Below are 24359 nucleotides of genomic sequence, written 5' to 3' on the forward strand. Positions count from 1 at the left end.
TGACTTCCAGCTTTCCACTCTTAACCACTAGACCACACTACTGCCTTAAGTAGTGACATGATAGCTACATGTAAAAAGGTAGATGATTGTATATAATTGTATTGTGTAGAGAAAGGAATAAAAATGTCATTTGAGATTTGAAATGGTTAATAGAAAAGGCAGGGCACAGGCACCCAGGAAAGGTAAGTGTAAATATTTAAATGCTTTAATCAATAAGGTATTAGTTATTCAGTCTAAGAAAAACACAGTAATTCACTAGATAGAGAAAACAAGTATGCGAGAAATGAATTAATGAATCGACACTGCTGCCTGCAGCTTATCCCCTCTGCCAAGGGCAAGCAGAGTTCTCTGAAGCAGCCCTGTTGCGGATACAAGTCAATATATTTACATTAATCCCCAAATGCAAAACAAAAGTGCCATCATAAATTCAGCCAAGTGCATAGTACTCATTTAGGAAGAGCGTAGAGCACACTTGCTATTTCCCTCAATTAGAAAGTCACAGACTCTCCATACTTAGGGAGCCCAGGGGCTGTGTAAGCTGAGGTGCACAAACTTCTCCCAGTTTAAGGACTCAAAAATGATTTCCCAAGAGCCCAAAAGGCCATTCTTCATTTGTATTATGTGGAGCATATTGCTGCTACCTTCAGCTTTAATCCAGAGGTTTCAGTTACTAGAACTCAAAGAAGTAGCTAAAAAACAGGGGAATAGGTTTTTTGCAATTTGATTTCTTTGTCCATTTGACACCAATTCACACAGAGTTGGTCTCACTATTTCCCCTACATAATTAGGCTCCATCTATACAACAATTTACCGTGCTACTAACTAGTCAGCTCAAAACACTTGGGGCCTGATTTTCATTTACACTTAGTCTCTGGCAGTGTAAAAGAGCTGTCCAGTTACATCCACTTTAAGGTCCCTTTAAACTGCCGGAGTGGCGTAAAAGGTCCTTAGTGCAAATGAGAATCAGGCCTTTTGCCTCCACGTGGCACTTGGGAGTGTCCTTGCTATTATTATTATTAATATATTTGTGCTGTGGCAGTGCCTAGGGTTCTCACTCAAAGACCAAGAGCCCATTGCGCTGGCACCATACAATCACAGAACAAAACCACAGAGGAGTTTACCTTGTGGGCAGAAGACAAAAGAAAACAGATGGGTACAGCAAACAGCCACGGGGAGCACGAGGAAAAATTGAAATAATAACGGTCATCTTGAAAAGCAGTAGGCACAGCATTTCCGCCTGCTTTGCACTACCAAAGCAGCGTGGAGCAATTGTTACTGACTACAGACTCTGATCCAGCACACTTACAATCAGTAAATTTACATTTACTACAACCAATTTGACCCGTGTTAAAATACTGGCCTTCCAAGAGCAGGAGCATTCAGTAGGCCCTTTGTCAGCTCCTGTCTCACATGTATACAGACCAGCATGTTTGGGAAAGGATGAGCTCAAGCAAGACATCAATCAAGATCCCTTATTCAACTGACTTCTACCCTCATGTAGAGGGATTGTTGCATTCCTTCCATAGGGTCAAAACAGCTCTTTAAATCGGAGGTTTAACTTGAGTTTACAAAGAATCAAATGCCAAGTTAGGAAAAATCAAATTCTGCTTGGTATTTTGTTTTGCTGAAAACATCTGTTAGCCTTTTGATCTCTGAAATGGACTATTGAGAAAGAACGTGGCCCTTTGTTTTTAGGATTTTAGCACAGAAGTGTGTAATAATGTTCTTGGAATAACGGTGTTTCTGTAGCTAGCAGTCCTTTCTGTGTCTCCATGCACTTCAGCTGCCATTTAGTGCAATTATTTCCCATTGTGAGCTATCAACGTGGATTCAGATGCTATGACCTGTTAGGCCAACATTACTCTCAGAAGCAGAATTCTCTCACATTAGAATTTTCGCCCTGAAGCTTCTCAGCCCATGACAAGTGGAACCAGTGTAAACCAAAAGTAATTCTACTGAAATCAGTGGAGTCACGGGGCATAAATGAAATGAGAATCAGGCCCATAGATGGATATCACTATCACTGCTGATGAGAGATCCCGCGTGTGTCTGTGTCCAGTAGCTACCCCTTTGTTTTGAAGCTGTGCTGTTCTCCTGAGTATGTGGATATACAGCAGGGTGATGCCGTTAGTGGTTAATGTCTTTGAGGACCATTGTTACTGTTGCTTGAATTGCTGACCATGCTCTAATGTTCCCTTCACTGGAACACTTTAGATTCTGTTTCTCTGGGAGTCTCAGGGTAAGACCACAAGGTCACATAGATACATTAGATACATTCCACAGACATGGATGGCAGCTCAGCTTTCACCAGGTATGAAATAGACAGGGTACAATCATTTACCACAATATCACATCTTGTCCAGTTCAAATGTTACACTCTTCTTTCAAACACAGCTACTCACTTGCATAAATAATTAATGCCATGGTCTCCTACGACTTCTTCCTCTTAGACGTGCTGCCAGATCCGAGTATTCTGCTGCAAACCTATTTCCTATTAATTGCCTCTGATGTACACCAGTTCTTGGCCTTAGGTATCATTTATTAGTTCCTATTAATGTTCAGATGTTCCGTTCAGGGTGACCTTGTTCCTAAACCTCAACCTAGCGCTATATCCTATTAAATCACCACATTGTAACACAGTTGGAGTAGAAACAATTTACTGCTTAAATAATTTATCTAGATTCAGTACAGAAAGTCTTTTGAAGAGATTCATCAGCTAATAAAGAAAATTGATTCTGGAAGCCAAAGTCAATAAGAGGTTAGAGAAACACCACAGCATTTACAAAGGCTCTGCGTCAGGAGGTTTTCTGTCATCATGTTTGCTCTGATATTGTGATACCATTCCATGCCTCCCAAGCAGGGCAGACTCCCTATAATTATTAGCTCCCTGCTGGGTAAGGTTCAAGGTGTTCCCCCTAGCTAGTTAGACCCCCACTGTGTTCATACTTATTCCAATTTACTGTTTTTGTGTCTTTTTGTAACTTAAGGTTTTTCCTAGAGGGATTCTCTATGTTTTGAATCTGATTACCCTGTAAGGTATTTACCATCCTGATTTTACAGAGGTGATTCTTTTACTTTTTCTTCAATTAAAATTCTTCTTTTAAGAACCTGATTGCTTTTTCATTGTTCTTAAGATCCAAGAGTTTGGGTCTGTGTTCACCTACGCAAATTGGTGAGGATTTTTATCAAACCTTCCCCAGGAAAGGGGGTGTAGGGTTTGGGAGGATTTTGCAGGGAAAGACATTTCCAAGCGGGCTCTTTCCCTGTTATATTTGTTAGACGCTTGGTGGTGGCAGCAATAAAGTCCAGGGGCAAAAGGTAAAATAGTTTGTACCTTGGGGAAGTTTTAACCTAAGCTGGTAAAAATAAGCTTAGGGGGTTTTTCATGCAGGTCCCCACATCTGTACCCTAGAGTTCAGAGTGGGGAAGGAACTTTGACACAGGGCTATGGGGAACTCACTCCTGAGTACTGAGTGCACAGTTCATTCGATCCCAGGAACTCATGATGTTCTTGGGTTCAGTCCCTAGCAAACTGAAGGGTAAAGTGAGGACCAAGAAAAATGAGCTGGTGAAGGATATACAGTCACTGCTGATAAGAAACAAGGCACAGGTGAAATGTTTAAAGTAACTTTGGTAGAAAAGTTTTTATCTAGGCCTATGTTTGTAGGTCATATTATGCATATGTGTCTATATGTCATGCACATATACATTGGTCTCTACACAGCTTGCGTACAGTATATGTTGGACAGGAATTGTCTCAGAGGTTGAGATTTTTTAAGTAATCTAGGGGATTTAGAGACATGTCTTCCATTAATTCCAGTAATTCTAATGGGTCATGTGTCCAAATCAGAAAGACTGCTTTGAAAGCCTCAACCGAAGTCTTCACTCTTTCCTTTCAGACATGGCTTTTACATGCTCTGAAGTTTCTAAGTAGTTCTGAAGCATTATGGCTTGTCAGGGTGTATTAAAAATTCATCTCCTTATTGTTTGCATTACAAAGGGACAGCAGGAGATAAAATAAGGAGCCAGCTTAGACACAGCAGTGGCATATTTGCTTAGAAAGGAAGCATTGTCCCCCTTTCCCCTGACCCTGCTAGTGTCTGATGTCTATCAATAGAGGAGTCTTTTTAAAACTACCACCAAAAAGATCATTATCTATTTTATAAAATATGGCACGTACAATACTCCATATTTTGACCTATCCATGTAGTAGTCCAAATGGAAAAAATATGACTCTAGACTGTATCTAATGCAATGTAAGGTATCTTCACAGCATCCTCAATACCTTTCTTCTAACAAACAAACACACACACACATTACTAAAAAGAAAAGGAGTACTTGTGGCACCTTAGAGACTAACCAATTTATCTGAGCATAAGCTGTAGCTCACAAAAGCTTATGCTCAAATAAATTGGTTAGTCTCTAAGGTGCCACAAGTACTCCTTTTCTTTTTGCGAATGCAGACTAACACGGCTGTTACTCTGAAACCTGACGCACATTACTGTTCTTCAGGCTGATGGTGCTTAGAAAACCCATTGTAAATTGTGAGGTGGCGGTGAAACCAGTACAAGCATCTGTGTCTCTGTTTAGAATCAGTGGGCTATCACACTGTCCATCAATCTTCCTCAGCATGAATCACTCCAAGTAAGCACATGAGCACAGAAAGTGCAATAAAAAGGTAGGTGGAAAGGTCATAGATATAAATCACAGGAAGGAGACTGAAGCTAGTTGTTTTGATATTATAAACTTTACTTTAAAACTGTGCATCTAACACATATCTAGGAGAAGGGATCTGGGATAATTGCAGACCATGAATCAGTACCCCGCATGGAGTTCCCCTGTTATACATGGTATATCTTTGCCTTTGCTTTTAAATAACCTGATATTTCTCAGCTTGACTGGCTAACTTGAGGCCTCTCTCAAGCTAAATGCTAGAGACTCAAACGTGTCTTAAGGAAGTTTCTCCAAAGGGCTGACAAAAATTGGTTGCCTAATAGAAGTGTATCTCAAACTAAAGGTCAAACAAAATTGTACGGAAAACCTTAGGGATGCTGTAAAGTGATGGCTTATGACAGGGGATTTCTTCCAAGACTGTGTCTCTGCCTCTCTGACCTGCCAGGCCAACTGCATTTGTCTGCAATGCTCAAGATAACTATCCCCCAAAATGAAGTTTGAGGGAGCAGGGCACTCTCGGCAGGAGGTCCTCACCTTCACTTCAGCGAGAAACGCATCTGAGCGTGAGCCTGGGCAGGTTCAGGAAATGTTGTCAGAGCACTTTGTCCAGGCTTCTTGGTAAAGGCCAGATCTGGAATGCTCAGTACTCTGCTGACAGGCCTGGTCTCTCTAGCGAGGTAATTCTAAGGGTCCATCACCTCAGCAGCTGAACACCTCACCCGCATTAGTGAACATTGTGAGTCAGATAGAGCAGGGTTATTACCTGCATTCTAGAGACTGGGAAACAGAGTCCCAGAGAGATTAAAGGCTTTTCCCAAGGTCAGATAAAGAGTGTGTGGCAGAGCTGGGAACTGAAGCCTGATCTCCCGAGTGCCAGCCCCGTGCATTAACCGTAAGTATGTCAGTCTTTTAGCATTGCAGTGCTGTGATGGAACATGATATATTTTCTCCTTATACTTGGTAAATGGATTTTGGTTTTATTGGAGTGTCCCCAGATGCTACGGTGATGGGCACTTTCTCCACATTTGTAACAATACTGGGCCTCTGTGCACTTTTCACTGTAATGAAATGCACACTGAAGCGTGTGCATTGGGTAGGAGAAGTTACTATCTCGTTTGTGATTGGCCTAATTGCTTAGTTAATTGGTCAGTTCATTCAACAGTTGCTAGGAGGGTGATGCTTGCTCCTGAGCTAAAATAGAGAGAGAGTCTGTGCGGTGATCAGACCCCTCTATTTGTCTTGATTTCACAGGGAATTGCATGGGCTTTGTACAACAGCACACCCTTTCTCCTTCTCCTTCTCCTGTCCCCAAATATGAAACTGTTTGTCCTTTGGAATCTTTAACAGCTGCCTCAGAACAGAATATAATTCAGTAAACATTGGCCCAGACCCACCAAGGCCTGCAGCAAAGCTCACTTATGCACCTCAGTTCACTCAGACAAGTCCTGGAGAATTTATGACTCTTCTTTTCTGAACTCAACATCTGGAGGCCATGAACATTTGAACTGGCAAAAATAAATATTAAAGATGCATTACATCATTCTCCCACTCCTCTGCCTGCTTGTCATTTATTTGAACAGCATAGAACCTGTATAGAACCTACATTGCGAGCAGGTATCCTTAGGGTGAAAACAAATCTATTTTAGGAACATATTCTTCTCTCAGCTCTACAGATGCCATCAGTGGGAGTTGCACCTTTACAGATTTGAGTGGAATTTGTCCCTTAGTGGTTAGTGCACAAGAGAAAATCAGCAAATGATGTAACTAATTCATAATCATTAGACGCTATGACTTAAAGGGAAGTGTCTGCTTTTTCTAAGCATAATTTAATTTAGACTTTAATGGTGGAGAACTCCTATATCCAGAACAGCAAATAAAAAAAATGGTAAACGTGCTGGCTGTACTGAATCCTGGAATTCTGAAGCAAAGAGCAATGGCTTGATGTGCTAGTCTACATATCAATCTTCACAATGATTCTCCAGATCACAGCTATTTCATAGTGGAGCTAGAGTCGGAGCTGAGCTCAACAGGTTTGGATGTGCCAGGAGGGGTGCTGGGATCTCTTCCTCTGTGTGCTTTTGCAAGATATGAAATAAGAAAACCTCTAATCAATATTCACCATTTTCCTGGCTTCCTCTACTCTGAAAGGGGAAACCAACCATTGAAAATGCATGAGGCTGAGCAAAGTTAATTTCAAACGCCACCTCCTCCTGTTTTTTGCTATGAATCTTATTGGGAAGCTAAAGAAAGCCAAAGAGAGCCAACTTGGAAGTGAAAATTAATGTAGAAATGAGAACTTGGAGAAAAACGTGAAGTTGCTATAACCTTTAAACCTGTAATCATATTTCCATGTGCTGAGTCTATTGTATGAGTTTGATTTAAAATGAAAATTCAGAGTCGTTTCCTGGTGCAAATCATATGTAGGGGATGAAACAATCAATGGAAGGTATTGTTTCCAGCCAGCCAGAACATCTCATCTGTGAACACAAACTCATTAGCGGCGTCACTAAAAGGGTTTGAAATGTGGATGTCAGATGGTGTTAAAACTAGCTTTAAATTCTTGTCTCCACTGAACACATACAATATGTATGGTACCAAACCTTAGCCTTGTTTCAGCTTCAGACTCCAAAGGAGCCAGGACATTCAAGAGTGCCATCAAAAGTGTATTGTGAAGGTGCTTTTCAGTCCTAACGTGATGCCCATTTGAAGTGGAAATATTAGAAGCTTTTTTGAAATTTGCTGTTTTACATAAAAAGAAACCAAAGGAGTAAAGAATCTATTTTATTTTTGTCTAATTTCTATTTCTCTCATTTCTACCCACTCCAGCACTCCCTCAAAGGAGCTTCTTGGGTGTTGTAGAATCCTTTGCCCTACAACTTAAGCTCCTCGCCCCCACTGAGTTGCATCTGCATCAAGTAACCTGGAGGTGAAAGACTGTATTTCTCCCTGGAGCAATTTAGTGCCCCATTTTCCCCCAGTCTTTTCTTTTGGGGATCTGATTCTGCACTCGTTTACGTCAACGGGTGCTAATAGGTCCTTTTACTGGAGGGAGAAGTTGATGATGTTAATTAGCGACACTAACAGTAACTAAAAATAATTGCTCTAAAATGGAATGCAAAGAGTTGTGCAGAATTCACAGGATCATGTGAATTAGGTCACCGACTGCATGCCATGAATTACATATGGTGAATAGCCTTAGAGAATGGATAACAAACCACACACAGCCTGAAAACTGTGTGGGCCAAATTTTACATCAAATGCTTTCACAGATGAATATACAGACATCAGGATCAGTTTAAGACAAGATACAAAAAAGGTGTTTGCAGTCAATAATTAAATAATGAGAACATCACTGGTTACAAAAGGTAAGAAAAAGAAAGAAAGAAAGAAAGAAAGAAAGAAAGAAAGAAAGAAAGAAAGAAAGGAAGGTATCTTCTGGAGTGCTCCAGCCAACCACTATCTGAAGGCATTAGGATCACACTTCCTTTATGAGATGCTTATTCTATAAATGTTCATTCAGGGGTTTCTTGCACCTGCCTCAAGAGTAAGTGTCACTGGCCTGTCAGAGGTAGGATATGGGACTACATGAACTTCTGGTCTCACCAGTTGTGGCAGTTGCTATTTTCCTATAGAACAATTGACCAGTTCTAGTTCATATGGCCAAATCTGGCCTCAGGTTCCACAGCACATGAGGCTTGACCCAGTGGAGCTGGTGTGGGTGTAGGGAGGTGAGGAAACAGGACAGGGTTTGGAGACCCACACAAGGGGTCACTGACTTAGATCCTCAACCGTAGCTAGGGAGGAGAATTCTTTTCCTTCCACAGCCCTTGCAACAATCCTTGAGGCAGAGGCAGTGAACTGGGGCCTAGAAGTCTGTCTGTGACCTGAGGGCTGCATGGTATGAGGCTGGGCTCCTGCACTGGAATAAATTTGACCATCAGAGAGCAACACCTACCTGATGAAATCGTTACTATTATTATTATATTTTAAATAATGAATGCCGACCAGAAAGAAGTTGATAGAATATTTGTATTCATGAAGGATCTCATGCGTTTTCTCCTCTAAATGGCCTCCTTGATTAGATATATCAAAAGTATACCTTGAAGAACCAAGCTCCTTTTATGGATATGACCTATCATTAGTGTAAAAAATGCCTGACGGGACCTTTCAATTTCCTTGTTAAACACTGATCATTGTATAGCCACCTGCCTGTGAATCTCTCCAGTTCATTTGTAAGAAACCTCATTTGCCACTGGAGGATGAGCTGCATCCCATCACTCACCGCCTGTGTGTCATTTGCAAACAATGGAAGAATTATGTGCCCATGATGAGAATGCATGTCGCGCTACTTAGCCACATTGCCGTATATTTTCACTGCTGTTATCTAATAGAGGCTTCCACAGCTGGCAATATCTGGACACCTTTTTCCGTTCCTGTCAGCAAGCTGCTTCTTTTCCATTTTCATCTGTCATCTGAAATTAAATGGTGAAAATCCTCCTGCGAAAATGGAAAGTGCTATCACTCTATTAAAGCAGAGGGAGCTATTGCTAATTCATCATGTACCCTTTTCTTTCTAGTTTGGAGTCAAGAGAATGGGATTCAAAAGTAAGGGAAGTGCTTAACAACCTGAGACATAAATTTGGATTCCTCTAAACTCAGGTGCAGCTGTCAAGCCCCAGGCAAGGCTTAACGCTTCACTTCCTAGTTTCTTTGCCATTCAGGTAGAGCCATCTTTTTCTAAACTGGCAAGAAAATAATGACTAGGCAAGCTGGAGCTCTGAATAATGTCACAATGCCCCAAAATAATCTGGAGGTGTTTAAAGTTTCAAACAAAGACCCCACCAGGCTCCCCCTTTCTGTGCATACATAACACTAGCTAGTTGCCTCATGGCTACATACAACCACATACTTAATTAAGCCCCCATGAGTATAGTACTGAACAGATGCATTTTAATGATGAGTGCTCGGTAGCATGGGCAGGTGGTCAGCCACCAGTTTTTCTGGTCCAAGAGAGAGGCCTGTTGGCAAGAGCCCGCACTCTGCGTGTCTAACTTCAGCAGAGACTTCGGAGCATGGTCCAGGGCTGTGGTGGTTAGTTCCTATGGAATGTTTCTGAGCTCCACATTCCATAGGGAAATGAATACTTCCGGCCTGGTACCTTACCCAGGGGGATTTCAAGTGGGCTGAATGCGATTTGCCTGGAGCAGAATCTTGCCAGGACATTTGTGAAAAGAGCACTAGGTTCAGTTCCTTAATAACAGCAAGTGGTCAGGACCAGAACTTTATGTCTCATCCCAGAAAGGCCCCGCCAGCAGCTTAGAGCCTCTAGCACAGTGCAGGGGCTTTGGGTCAGGACTGACTCCGAGGAAATGACCAATACCACTACCCAAGTCGTCCATCTAATCGCAGGTCAGGTCCAAACCTGCTTAGCTTCCAAGACTATCGTAGCATGAGATTTCAGGGTTGCAGGGCTCCTGGTTGCCACTGGCAACCGGAACAAACATGCCAAGGACTGAATGGGCTAGTGCACTGGACTTCTCCATAATTGGCCCCTCCCAGGCAGGTTTGAGGCATCCTGCCACAGCAGGGTGTGTGCTGTCCATGACTGACGTGTTATGTCAGTTAACAGAGAGAGTAAAATAAATAAATCTACACAGAGCTAATGAGCAGCCCTCACATCTGCAGCCAGCTCTGCATTTATTCTACCTCTGACCCTGGAAAGGGCACAGATTGCTATGAAAATGATGAATTGCCAAGGTTTTTCATCAGGGGAATGGTCATTTCAAGATCCTATTTACTTCCTTCAGGCACATGAGGATGAGACAGGACAGAGGGGAAAGGTTTCAGAAATGTACTTTAAGGCTGAACTTCACCACACAGAAGAAATTAATTCTGCAGATGCAGTGGAAATGGTAGCCTATAAAGTTAATGAGATAGCACTGAAGGAAGGATAAACAATTAGGAGTATTAGCTGCAAAGATAAACCAAGATCTGTTGCCATCAAAAATACTGAAACTAATTAAATTGGAAAATACAGCGCGAGAGTGCAAAAACAAAAACAAGTAAAGTGAGGGTGAGAATTAACGGGCTTAATATTGCAATGACATTATTATTATTAACAATGGGAGGTGGGGATGGTTTTGATTAAACCCGTTTGTTCTCCCATACCTTTGCTAAAAAATAAAACTAATGTGTGTTTGGGAACACGCAGGGGACATGGAGTTCTGGACTAGAGGATTATTGATGCTCTTGCTTTGGATTCAGGGGGGGGCGTGGGAGGGAGTGGGAAGCAGAATTTCCTTCTTTATTGGATATTTGGCATCTGCATCAAACTCCTTTTAACATTTGATATCTGGAACACTGAACTGGGGTTACTGACACAGACGATTGCTCATCAGCTCGGGCCAGCTGTTAGGGCCAGATCCTGCTAGTCCAGGGGTTCAGAGAGCCTTACACACAATGCAACTGCCGTGCAGAGGATGGGGTTAGAGGTCAGGCTGTGAAAATTCCTCTGCCCCACTGCTTGCTGCAGAACGGGGCCACTGGCTGCCCCTCCCTGGCAGTGCAGAGGAGCGTTATGGGGGCAGGGGAAGGACAGGTTCATGTTCATTACAGCTGCAACTCTGCAGATCCACAGGCTAAACTTTGCATCGGGGGGATGAGAGGGGCCCCGTCGCCGTGAAGTGTGAAGGTTATAGACGTAGCTGTGCTGGTGCTCTTCTCTTTGGGGAGGGTGGGTTCTGCCCCCCCCTCACTTCGGCAGGCATAGCCTGCACATGGTGCTTTTACCCAGGCTTTGACAGGGCTCCAGAATTTGGTCCTCAGAGCTCAAGGCAGATGTTATCCCATTATTATTACTGAGCATGTGTCTGGCCATGTGTGGATCTCAGAGTTTCTGACCAGAAACTGAAGGAGAACCACAGACACAGAGCCAGATTCAACCTGGCTGGCACAGAGCCATGCAGACTCACCCCAGGAGGCCAGCCTGGGGTTGGGGAGGGTTTCACCCAGAGGAGAGCAGGTTTAATCCCAAACAGGCTCCAGAGGAGACTTGCTGCCAGAGTCTGCTAAGGTCGCTAAATCAAATACATCCACTGGCTACCCTGGCTCCTCCCCGCCTCTGCCCGCACCTCTCACGTCTCAGGGCTGTGCTGTGCCCAGGGCTCACTGGTACAATGGAAGCAGGGGGCACACTCTGCCACAGGCATAAGCGGGGGGCGCACTTGCTGTTGCGAGGGGCCCTATGCCTGGGACTATCCCTCGAGCGGCTGATGCGGAGCCGGGCTGAGTTTGCTCCATGCTCTCAGGAAGCACGTTTTCATGAGCTTTGCAGCCCGAGCTTGCAGGAGTCAGGACAGCTGGATGGTTGTGCTGGATAAAGAGCTAGGCTTTCTGACCCGAACCTCTGACCCATCTGCCATTCATTCATCATCAGCAAGGAAAGTGGCTTGTTCCACACTGGCAGGAACAAGCAGTCTGATACAGAACAGCAATGACACAAGAACATGTGTTGAGGAAGCCAATAGGTTCCTGTCAGAGGAGAGGGCTTATTGATTTGAAACAACACAATTGACCCATGAATAGAAAGCGGGGGCTAGCAAGGGCCCCTGTGCCTGCCTGAGCGGGAACCACCCATGGCAGCATAACCGCGTGCTCTTGGGCCGTACACGGAGAGCCCTCCCTCCCCGCGCTGGAGCTGAGCACTGGTGCTATCTCCACACAACAGCCAGAGCTATAATCTCTGTGGCACCTGGCTGACAGCGGAAATCTTTGGTTTAGTTCTCCTATGTCACGTCCCATGACAAGTGTCTGAGGCTCTACAGGTCCTTGTGCTGGGTAAATGCGCAGAGGGGCACAGTCAGTAAGTGCAGAGTGAGACCCTTGTGGATATTGGCAGATGGGTTTTTCTGTGAGCTGTTGATTAATTGAAAGCACCTGAGTGCCTTGCAAAGCAGCTAAAAATTGGCACCACTACCAGGCTGCCTGTAGTTGTATCGGAGGGCTCAAAGGAGTCTGGCTACTGTCTTTGATGCAATGAATGCCTTTGATTAATTATGGCATGAAGGACTCTGCTATGAGCTTTCAGGAAACAAGAAACCAATGAAAGCTACAACATTCCTGCCAACTTAGTTCAGGAATATTTGGAGTAGGGTCTTCCTCTCAAAAGCACTGCACCTGCAGGCCTGAGCAGCCAAAGGGGGCTACTTTGCTTCACCCCCTCCTCTTTCTGGGATTAATTGTCTGGTTCCTGCTGATTCCATTCCATTGTCTGACTGGTCACCTTTCTGGGTCAATCGGAACCCCCCTGGGCCAGGGGAGTCATTCAGAATGTGTGAAAGCTACTCAGTGAGACAGTCAGGTCCAGCGGTTGCACAGAACGACCCTCAGTTGCAGGTCTGGGAGTCTGCAGAGACCTTTTTGCTGCTTATTAGCAAAAGGAGTGCAAAAGCTGAGCAAAATGAAGGAACAACACTGTTAGAGCAAGCAAAGGAACGACAAATCTGTAAAACATAGGAGCTTTCTCAAGGGCTTCTCTGTGAATTTAGGAAACCTACAGAGACCTTGTAAGAATTTAACTACTAGTCTGGGTACTGGGGAGAGATGGGCAAAATAAACAACAAAAACAACAATAATAAAATAGTTTTCACTCTTGCACAGAACCTTTCATCCATGGATCTCAAAGCACTTTACAAAGGATACCAGGTATCCTTATTCCTGTTCTATGGATGGGGAAACCTGGGCAGGAGAAGGGCGTATTTTCAAAGGCGCAAAGGGGAATTGGACGCCCAGCTGCCATTGACTTTGGGGAGTGAGGTTTGAGAACAGACTTCCAGCAGGAGTGGTTGGGGGCAACAAACCTCTCACTGGTTTTAATATAGAGCGAGATACGTTTCAGAACAGGATTACATGAGTGCCTGCAATAGCAGGGCCCTGGACTCGATGACCCAGGCGGACTCTTCCCGCCCTGCGATTGTAAGTAGGCATCACACTGCCCTTTGTATCTTCAAAAGACTCCCCTGAAGTAACTTGCTCAAGGTCACACAGTAAGTCAGTGACAGAGCTGTGAAAAGAACCCAGGTCTCCTGACTCCCAGCCCAGTGTGCTCCCCACATGCTTTCAGTTAATTCAGTAAGCCCGCTACCTCTGCCTTTCGTTGATTTATTTCAGTTTAAAGAGTGTTTACTGTTTTGTGAAACAGAGAAAAAGAGAAAGAAAAAATATAATGATTGTTTTAACATGGCTAGGTCGGGGTTTAAAACGATCCAGGAACGTGAAACAGAACTAGCCTTAGCAAAACAAAACAAAACAAACACCGGAACAAGGACACTTAAAGCTATCTTTTAAAATTTAATTTATGGGAACATAATAATTTTTCCATTAATTAAATAATATAAGACTCTGCTAGCAAAAAATGTTAACCTGAAGGAAAGTATTTAGCTGCAAACATTTCAGAGGGTCATTTGTAAAGCTTAAGCGTAACTGTGCTTTATTAATTTAGCATTTGCAGTAGCTTTAGAGGTTTTGCAGCATTCCAATGACTTTACCAGCAGACACTACTTTGATCTACTTTTCAAAATTTAGATTTGTAACTCTTGGGGCCCTGGCCAAGGTGACTAGTGATTGCGGGTGCCCTGAGGTAAGCATAGCGGGCCCAGTTTTAAAAGGGCAGGTGCTCAGCACTGTCTGAAAATCAGGACACCCCAAAAGTGGAGACCTTCAAAACTATTAGTTGCTTTTGAAAATCTTGAGCTGTTTTAAGCAGTTGGTTCTCCATTTCCTGGCATTGGAGGACTGATATTTTTGCTCTAAAATATTTCTGAGAAGGCAAAGGTAACTCTTCGTTCTACTTTTTCCAGAGGTGCTGAGGGCACTGCCGCAGCCCTTTCTTGAAGTGGTTTCCATTATTTACAGGGTTTGCAGTTCAGTTAAATGGCTCTCAGCACCCCCACTGTACAAATTGTTCCAGCCCCCCAGGTTTCCTCACCTGTGTATTGAAACCTAAACTGTATAATAACAATTTAAAAAATAAAAAACTGCAGTTGGGAGCGTGACTGAATTCTGAGGAGCCTGGGCTTGCACAAACTCTTGATTTCTTTACTGTTTCATTGTGTTATGAATTTTGTTTTAAGAAATTAATGAGGAGAGTTGCGGTGACAATGATTGACCGCACGTAGAAATGCCCCCTGACACATGGGAAGGCTAGGGAATATCATAAGGAAGAGCAAAAGCAAAAGGCAACTGAATGCTGACAGCATGGGCAGTGCATCTACTTAAATATCCTCATTGGTTTGTCTGAGTTATTGCTATTTGGTGGGTTATTGCTGCTGATTTGATGCCTGCTTGCAGCTCCGAATGGGCGCTTCTGCTGGCTCCTCAAGTGCAAGCGCATTGTGCATTTGGGTGTGCCCTGCTTTGGAAATGTCTGTTTCCATTTCAGAGCATTTATGTGAGCATTACCAGTCAATGAGCGGCTATCCGATGTGAGGAATCCAGGGGACAAGCTCCGAATGGGCAATGTTTTCTAACACCTGGAATACTAGAGACCTAATACAGCCTCTGCTTCAACAATAGCACTTCAGTCTCCTCCCGTGGCCACTGTACAATAGGCTTTTTCTGGCTTCAGACCCTGAACTGCTCTAGTCAGCCACTGTCTGGCAGAGACCTCCAGAAGAGTCATTAGCACTTAAATAATTGGTTCCATTTAAAGAGTTTAGCGCCAATTTAACTCTATGGTTTGCCACCCAGAAATAATTCCACTTTAAGTGGTCAGAGTCATCTGTGGCACCCAGGGAGACAATGAGTGGGCTATGTGCTGCTTGTGGGAGTTCTCAGCAGTCTACAGGGCTGGTAGTCTCTCCTCTGGGGAGCTCCCAGCATGCCTGATGAGGTGAGCTACATGGAGGGCCGATGCCTTAGCCACGGTTTCATCCAGCATTGCAGTGGGCGTGACGCGCCCTGGAACAAACCTGAGATCGACAACCTTCAGAGGATTTAAAATCAGATGCCAGGATGAGGAGGCTTCAGGCAAGAATCTGTGTATTCCAAAGGGGAAGGAGGCAAAATTCCCAGCTATATGCGGAGACCTCATTCCCAAAGCCATCTGGTCCCTGTCCTTCTCGTCGAAAAGAATATAAAAGCATTAGTGATTTCTGTCTGAGCAGGGATACAGATATGCTGATAGCACAGACTGTCTCACTCCCTAATTATTGTGGTGGGATTAACTCACTCAGAAGAAGATTGCATAATAGATTTACATTTGTCTGAGATGCTCTTTGAGAACAACAGAAAAGTTATATAAAACTAATGAATGGCATAGTTTGTTTTTCCATTCTGTCCTGACTGGGCAGGAGATTGCATCACCTGGGTGAGGGCATGAAATCTTGGGCACAGCAAATGCAATGAAAAACTCCCAGAGATTTCAATGGGGCAGGGATTCTACCCCTTCTTGAAAAGGCTAATTTGCTGGTTATCTCAATCACTAGCTCCAGAGACACAGAACTTCGCTAGAAAATAACATTCCTTCTGCTTCCATGTCTGAGAGCCTTAATCACTGCTACATTTCCAGTCGACTGCATAGGATTTAGAGTCAGCAGAGGTTGGGGGGCTAACCTCCAAGGGTGGAAGGCCATCCAGTGCTGTACACACTACAGTCATTCTTCAAGATCCCTTTTAGTGAAGAATAATTTACATATTTTGCCAAATGTGTGAGTTTTTAGGTTTCATGCTGATTTTAGATCCATGGGGTCTATTCTCTCTCTGACCCATGTGCATAGCTCCTGATTATATTTGCATTTCTAGGACTGTCCATCAAGAGGTTTGCTCTGCAGGCACTGTGCAGTATTGAAAGAACTGACATGCATTCATTGGTATTGCCATGTTGACTTCTGTCTCTGTGCCACAGATGATGCCAGTCTTGATGGCCCATTTGCAAAATTTCCTAAAAACCTCGTTTCTACTTTCTCCCTTGCTGATCCTTAGGCAAAGGAGGAGCTCCACAGAAACATCTACAAAGCCACCTCATTGTCTCCCTACAAATCCCACCTTAAAACTAACCCTGCCTTGGTCCCTACACAACACTTGACAACAGTGCCCTGACTGCTGCTTATCATGTTTTGTCATTGTCTTCTTGTTGTGTTGTGCTCTTCCGTGCAGGGACTGCCACTGAGTTATGTGTGTGTACCTTTCCTTAGCAGTATGGTGCTGAAGTCTGTAGATGCTTCTCTAATTCTAACAACAATAATAATAACAATGATTTGCTAACTAATGGCAATGTTAAGAGTCTCATATTTCAAATCAGTTATATGATGCCTCCTACTGGCTCCCCTAGGAAAAACATGAGAAGTGGTTAGCCTCACACTTGCCCAGTGAGGTGAACAAACTCAGGTAATGCACAAGAGCAAAACTGTACCATCATCACAGCAGATCAGCTGTAAGGGAAGGCAGCATGGCCTAGTGGATTGGCAAGTGGACTGGGAGTCAGGAGACCTAGGTGTCACTCCTGGCTCTGCCACTGACCTGCGTGTGATCCTGAGCAAGTGATTTCACCACCCCGTGCCTCAGTTTCCCCATCTTTAAATGGGGATAATGACATTGATCACCTTGGCAAAGCGATTTGACATCTATGGATGAAGAACCAGGCAAGTAGGTATTATTCACTATGATACTTACTTATCTTAGCAAGGATGTTTGAATTCTAGAGATGGAAGAGTTAATTATTAATAATTATTTTTATTATTAGTCTGAAAACACTTTGGGATAGAGAGCTGTCTTTGACAGAACACTTATGCTGCTATAAGAATAATAAATAATAATAATGTTAAAGCTATGAACTGAGGCTTTACCTATCTGCAATGTGATAGATACGAGACTGATGTTAATGCCATATACCTGCCAAATATTCACCCAAAAGGCAAGGTATATATAATGTCTCAAAGGAAGCATTACAACTTCTGATCAGAAATCTAGTGGCATCTGGGAAACTAGCAAGAGCTAGAAGAAAATTTATAAGAATGTACGAATTAAAGAGACAAAATTAAGATGAACAAATTCAAAGGATTTACCTTATCCATTCTCTTAGTAGAATCTCTGATCATTAATGAGATAATCCGACAAATGTAATCTACTGAATTATGCCTTACTTCTTACATTTCGCTCATCTGAGATGAGGAAACCAAACTGGTCTGTTTCATTTCTTGGTTCTTGTGGGCTACCCAATACCTATTGCCTTCTTTATTCAAACTGGAACTATACTAAACAAAAATGTGTTGTGAGAGAAGGCCAGATTCCCAAAGGAATTTTGACGTCTAAGAGATGCAAATAGGCACCTGGTGAGATTGACAAAAACACTGAAACAGATTAGGCCGCTGCCACCCCTTAAAAGGCACTGCACGGCAATGGTTAAATTACATCAAGCTACTTTCACAGACGTTAAAAGCAGTTGTGGAAATATTACGTTTCAAATTAACTTTCGTTAAACCCTTGGCTTTATTTTTTACAAACCTCAATCTGGGGCCTTGACAGTGTCACTTTAACCTCATACTCCAGGGAAAGTCATCTACTGCACTCAGACCCAGAGCAACAATGCATCCTGCTCAGGAACGCTGGTGCATGTGCTTAATTGCTAAAATACTTGAATGGGCCCCAATCCAGGAAAGCACTTAAGTATGTGCTTAAATCCATTCCTAATTCAGGACAGCACTTAATTACTGTCCTAAAAAGGGATGCTTTGTCAAGTCGTGGCCATGGTGTGTGACATCTTAGCACAGTGGGAGGGAAACCCAGAAAATGCTGAACACTCCAGAGGATAAATCCATCAGGGTTTGAGTTTGGTTTTGATTTTCAAATCTTGAAGAGTGCTGCAAAGAAATTAACTGAAGAGATTTAAGGATATGACTCAATGATCAGCCTGTCAGCTCAAGATGTTATATTGTTAAAGTGACCTTCCCCATTTAATCAGTCAGCCGCAGAATACCAGGCTGCATCATCTGCAGGCCAGAGTTTCAGTTCAATTCAGGAATTTCGGTGTGTTTATGGTTTTCCAGTGAAACAATAAAGGCCCTAGAAGCAGCTGGGCAGGTTGAAGAGCTGGTGCTTCAAAGCAGCTCGTTAGAGTGTAATGACATTTCTGAGACTAAATGCCCATATGAGCAGCAGGCAAAATCCTTGAGTATGTATGGCTTGATATATGGCACCCATCAAGAAGCAGCTAGGGCTGAGGTGCATGCCAGGACTCAACTTTACATCCAACTGTCTACTCTTAATGGATACAAATTGTTGCCTTTAGCCCTGAAAAAGCTGAATAGATACAAATATTACCAATATCTTAAAGGTTTACTGGGCCTTGTTATCCTTGGGCAATTGAGGTTATGTGCAATTGTTCTCTCTTATCTGTCAGTGTCTCTCCTGGCAACATGCTGAAGCAGAAAACTCAAGGATGAATTGCTATAAACTTGGTAAATGTACAGAACCCAGAAATACCGATATGCCGACTGAGGCACTTTGACTGCAAGGTCTGGCCCTCCAAAGCAAATGATCAGCTATGCAGAATAAGAAGCTTGTGCACGGCCTTGCAGCTACCTGCATACTTCCCATTGATATCAGTGGGAGATTTAAGAATGTAAGAATGGCCATACTGGGTCAGACCAAAGGTCCATCCAGCCCAGTGTCCTGTCTGCCGACAGTGGCCAATGCCAGCTGCCAGAGGGAGTGAACCTAACAGGTAATGATCAAGTGATCTCTCTCCTGCCATCCATCTCAACCCCCTGACAAACAGAGGCTAAGAACACCATTCCTTACCCATCCTTGCTAATAGCCATTAATGGACTTAACCTCCATGAATTTTTCCAGTTCTCTTTTAGAGAGAACAGATTCTGACTTTCCTGCTGCTCACACCAAACTAACGTTGTGTCTTGTATTCCTACACCCTGGAACTTGAAAGTTCAGCAAGGAAAAAAATATTCCTTGAGCTACGAGATGCTGGTATAGAATATAGGATGTTATTGTGCCTACGACACAGTACTTGGATGGTTTCAGTTAGACCTGAGCAGATCATTAGAGGGAAACATTTAAACAGTTCATTTTGTCTTTGTTTGTGAAAAGCCTGTGAACAGACAGTGAAATTCTCAAATGGATTCATAACTGTTTCCTAATTTCTCCAGGGAACATTACAATGTGTACTGTCTGGTAATTCCATGCTTCTGTTCTCTTACTGGATCATCTTCTACTTACCCACCAACATCATTGTATATAAAGGCTGCTCTGGTTAGTTACATGTGTCAAACAATCAATGAACAGAAACAGTCCATGTGACTAACCAACAGCAAGTGAATTCCAAAGGTGTGTTGCTTTGTAATATTCATACTTCACACTGTGTTGGTTGGTTCCATAAGTCACAAACTGTTCTTTATGTTTCCTGATAGGATGGCTTATGTAACAGCACAAATCATGTATTTTACAGCTGAATGTACAAAGCAACATTTGCTGTCAAGAAATATTCAGGCATTCAAGCTTAAAATTTGTTTTTTGCAAGCATTCTGGCTAATAAAGCTCCGGCACTTAAATATTCTTGGAAAGTGCTCACAAAAGGGTTGCAAATATGTCCACTCTCTAATTCACTTTTCAGTTCTAAAGAACAGTCAGACTTTTTTTCCATGATTTGCTCAGCTCTAGTTGCAATGTCAATTTTTACCACAATGGGGGACACAGAAGTGCTCCATACAAGTCATAACGAGTCGGTGTGTTCAGATACAGTGCTACTAAAAACTCTCCGCAGATATTAGCCAAAATTAACATGCTGAAATATTAAACATCATTTAAAAAAGAGTCAGAAAATTCCAACTCCGTGAACTCCTGTGTCATTTTCAACTGCACTTAACAGACATCCCTCCCTCCTCCTTTGGCTACCTCAGCAAAGACGCTGAAGACTAGATGGGCCACAGAGACTGAGCTGCAATATTCATTCCTACAGGTGGCTGCTCCCAGCTAAGATGGGAGCAGATTGGTGGAGGGAATCCTGCACCATTTCTGCTCCTGCGGTGCATGACTAGAGGACTTTTGTTGCCAGGGATGAAGATGCTACTTAACCAATTGTTTTAAGTTCGCTGTAAGGGTTAATCAAAGCCTTTTACTTTCCAGAAGATTAATGTAACTTCAGAGGTCAGTCAAAGCAATGCTCCTTTCCTCACTCTTTTCCTACATACACAAAAAGTTATGTTGATGTTATGAAAATGGCCCTTAGATTTCCACCAGCAGATTTTTTTTAATATGGCACCATTCCTTTCAACCCGCAGCTACGATAAAGAAGACAGATCACCTTTCTTGGGTTTAAAGGCTTTTAAATAGAGAGCAGAATTGATTTTATCATCTGAATAACATTCATTTAGCTTGTCAGCAAGAGGTTGCTTTTGATGACAAAGCATCTCACTGTGTTGATTCTCTTCAGTAATACTATACGTCTATTTGTTTCTGTACAGATGTAAGGACATAATAGATATACTGTTTTGCTATCATTCCAAAAGTTTTAAGTTGAAATTTTCTTGTCCTAGTCATTTCACAAAGATCTGCTTCCTCTCACAGTGAAAAATAATTTTGAAGTCACTTCAGTTCGATTCATCAGCAGTTTAAAAACTCATTTGCTTTAGATAATTTTCTTTTCTTCTTACAAATTTTACAGAGATACTTGATGGGACTGAATGTGTGAACATGATCCTAAAAGTAAGGTCGTGCTTTAGTTCAGTGCAACAGATCTCACAGATGTATGCTAACACTGAGACCTAACACACAGGGCTTCTCTTCTACTGGGTGCTTTGCCATCCTGGGAACGCTGACACATAAGACTTGCCATATTGAATCAGACCAGGAGTCTGCCTCCTGTAGTATCCTGTCTCCAACCACACTCTGAACCATAGCCGTAGTGGCTCTGCTGCGGGGCCCTCTGAAGGGATGGGTGGTGGTCGGGGGGGGAGAGGTGATACAAGGACCCAAGGAGTTCTCCTCTCTAAAAGAAAGAGCATCATTTTGCAATGTCATTCATATTGCTCGCCCTCAGCTTCCGCGAGACTGACGTGGGATGGGACAGCAGTGAGCTGGTTGGTTTTCATGCAGCTGTGGCTGATTCCACCAACAATGTGATTCATGTGACAAAATAATCCATCAGCAAAGGCAGCTCCTGGCAGCCCCGATCCTTTCCTTCTGTGCGGGGAGGTCTGCAAATTGCACCCACACGGTTCTGGTGACAGCAGATGTGCTGGGTGACGTGTGTGCTATATATCACTTTCCCCACAGCTTCCTGCAGGCTCATTTCACAGGGGTAGCAGGAAGGTTAATGGCTTTCATTGGCTGAGGAGCCAACGCAGACGAATACAAACGGAGGGCAGTTACCTCCCAGCTCAAGATTACACTCCAGATAAAACAAATTCCTCATTCTAATCCCGTTTCCCAAACTCCCAAGAAGAGATTGTAATGGGTAAGCCATGAAGGGAAAAGTAATTACCTTTCTGTGGCACATTTGCACATCACTTTTATTACTATTCATTCTCTGCATGCACGTTGCCCCTTTTCTGATTTATTCTTGTGCTTTTCAGGTGGAACAATGTTAATGTTTGCAGATCCTGTTTCTCAAGAGGACGTTTTAACTCTTTCTTCACACAGCCACATGTCAGCCACCTTGGTAAATGAGAGAGCAGGCGGAAACTCTAATACGTACGGGGCTGTGGGGGCTACCACTGGCTCAGTGGATTGACCGTAGATCTTCCCACTGTGCCTAGAGGCAAAGAGCACTGGGCTTTCTTCTTAGGAATCACTCTGGCAACCTCCACTGGGAGAGCAAAGGGGCTGTCCTGGCATACGTTTACATCGTGGGGTGGGAAGAAACAGAGAGAAGATCTTATATTCCTTTATTTATGCTGAGGGGGTAGGGGAAGGGTGTTGATAGAACCGTATGAGTCACGGAAGGGCAGGAAGGGAGTTAGGGGGAAGAACCTAAAGATACAAGGACATTTTAGTACTCCACAGAGAGTGTTTGCTGCAATCTTAGCATTTGGCCACCGGGCTCAAGGTCCAAAGTTAGATTCCCCCACCCTTTCCCTGACAGCCAAGTCCAATGTGAACCTGAATCTTTTCCACCCAATACAAGTCTAATTACCATTTTGTTTGTCCTTTGTCATTTTTCCCAGCTGTCCCTGTACTTCCTTGTCATGGCTGGAACTGGAAGCAGGAGGTACTAAGATAACACAAGAAAGCCCATGCTCAGGGTAAGTTCCTCCCGCCTGACGGGAAGCTGGGCATTCCGGATGTCTCACAAGAAAGAATATGGACATCAGGCTTCCAATCTGAATTTGTAAGCCCAGGAAGTTGGGAAAAGGCTTGGAGAAACATCCAAACTTTCACATGCTTGTGCAAACTAAACATCTACCTGTCTGAGATCTCCCTTGTGGCATATTTAGTCATGCAACTGTGATGCCTTTGCTTTCTGTATTGTGTACCTTTAAACCTCCAAGGACTCAGCTGTCTGCAGAGACGGGCAGCCATTTTGTGTTCAAATGACTGCAAGTTGTCAGAGGAGCCATAAACACTGTCTGCTGTCTCATGTAGTCTTTGCTTTCATTCTTTCTGGTTCTTGGGACCTGCTTTTCAAAGATATTTAGGCACCCAAAGATGAGGGTAGGCACTTTGTGGGGTTTTCAAAAGTGCCTACGCAGGTTAAGCATCTGCCATTGAAACCAAAGTGACATCAAGCAGCACAGGGGCCTCGCCACATCTTTAGGCACCTAGGTACCTTAAAAATTCCTAATCTGAAATCAGGCAAGGAGCGTCTCTTTGCTCTGTGTGTCTGGAGAGGGACAACACTCCACAGCACGAGCAGTCATTCCATTTTGCTTGGAGGAGGATCTGTAGGTGAGAAATACCCACTGGAGCGTCTCTGTTCGGAAGGTGAGGTCCTGAAATCTCCAATGGTCGTGATTCTCTTCTCATGCCAGTTGGACACGGGTGTTAAATGAAGGACTGTCAGGCTCAATAAGAGGCCATCACTCTGGCTAACCCCAGAGCTCCCAGCGTGACATTCTCTTGCATTGCCATATGGTTATCAAAGAATTTTCCTGCCCTCCCACAAACAGCTCCCCCTGCCCCCCTGCGCCCCCCCCCCTGCGCCTCCAACCCATTACCGAGGCAGGGCTCTACATTTGCTCCTCCTACCACAGGTTTATCAGGCTTTGCAGGCCTGTCAGAAGTGGGGGTCAGGTTTAAGCAGCAGTGGCTTACACCGGGAAACATCCGGAGTTAATTCTGAATTCCTGCCGTCCGGGGCTTTGCGGAGGTAAAGCTTTTAATGGAAAGAGGAAGTGTAAAATGAAAAGATGGGAGGATTAGAGATACAGTAGGCCAACCACTGTAAGATAAAAGTGAACAGAACAGAGGAGGCAGGAGCCAGTTCATTATGGCTGGGCCCACTGTGTCTAATTTAGATCAGATAATGGTTATCAGAATGGAAAGCACATATCTTAATCTGCTGTGTATTTTCAATTTTCTTATCAGTGCTACGCAAAGGGCATGGGGAACCATGAGAGAAGAGCTGCCTTGATGCTCTTTTACACTTACAAACGTGCATCGAAATAAGCTTCTTTGTATCGTTCCCAGAGACCCTGCCACACGCAGGCACACCTTACAGAGGACACGGAATTGGTGAA

General features: G+C 43.5%; 1 long non-coding RNA gene across 1 annotated transcript in view; it reads left to right on the top strand.

Annotated features, from left to right (window-relative positions):
• The window catches only part of LOC142000873 (uncharacterized), a 33602-nt gene extending 10374 nt beyond the window's left edge, over positions 1–23228 (top strand). The window contains exons 2-3 of the long non-coding RNA XR_012642342.1: positions 22257–22342; positions 22848–23228. This is a non-coding gene — a long non-coding RNA (uncharacterized LOC142000873). The remainder of the gene's footprint in view (positions 1–22256; positions 22343–22847) is intronic.
• The last annotated feature ends 1131 nt before the right edge of the window (positions 23229–24359 follow it).

Source organism: Natator depressus, chromosome 18 (assembly GCF_965152275.1).
Source record: "Natator depressus isolate rNatDep1 chromosome 18, rNatDep2.hap1, whole genome shotgun sequence".
NCBI lineage: Eukaryota > Metazoa > Chordata > Testudines > Cheloniidae > Natator > Natator depressus.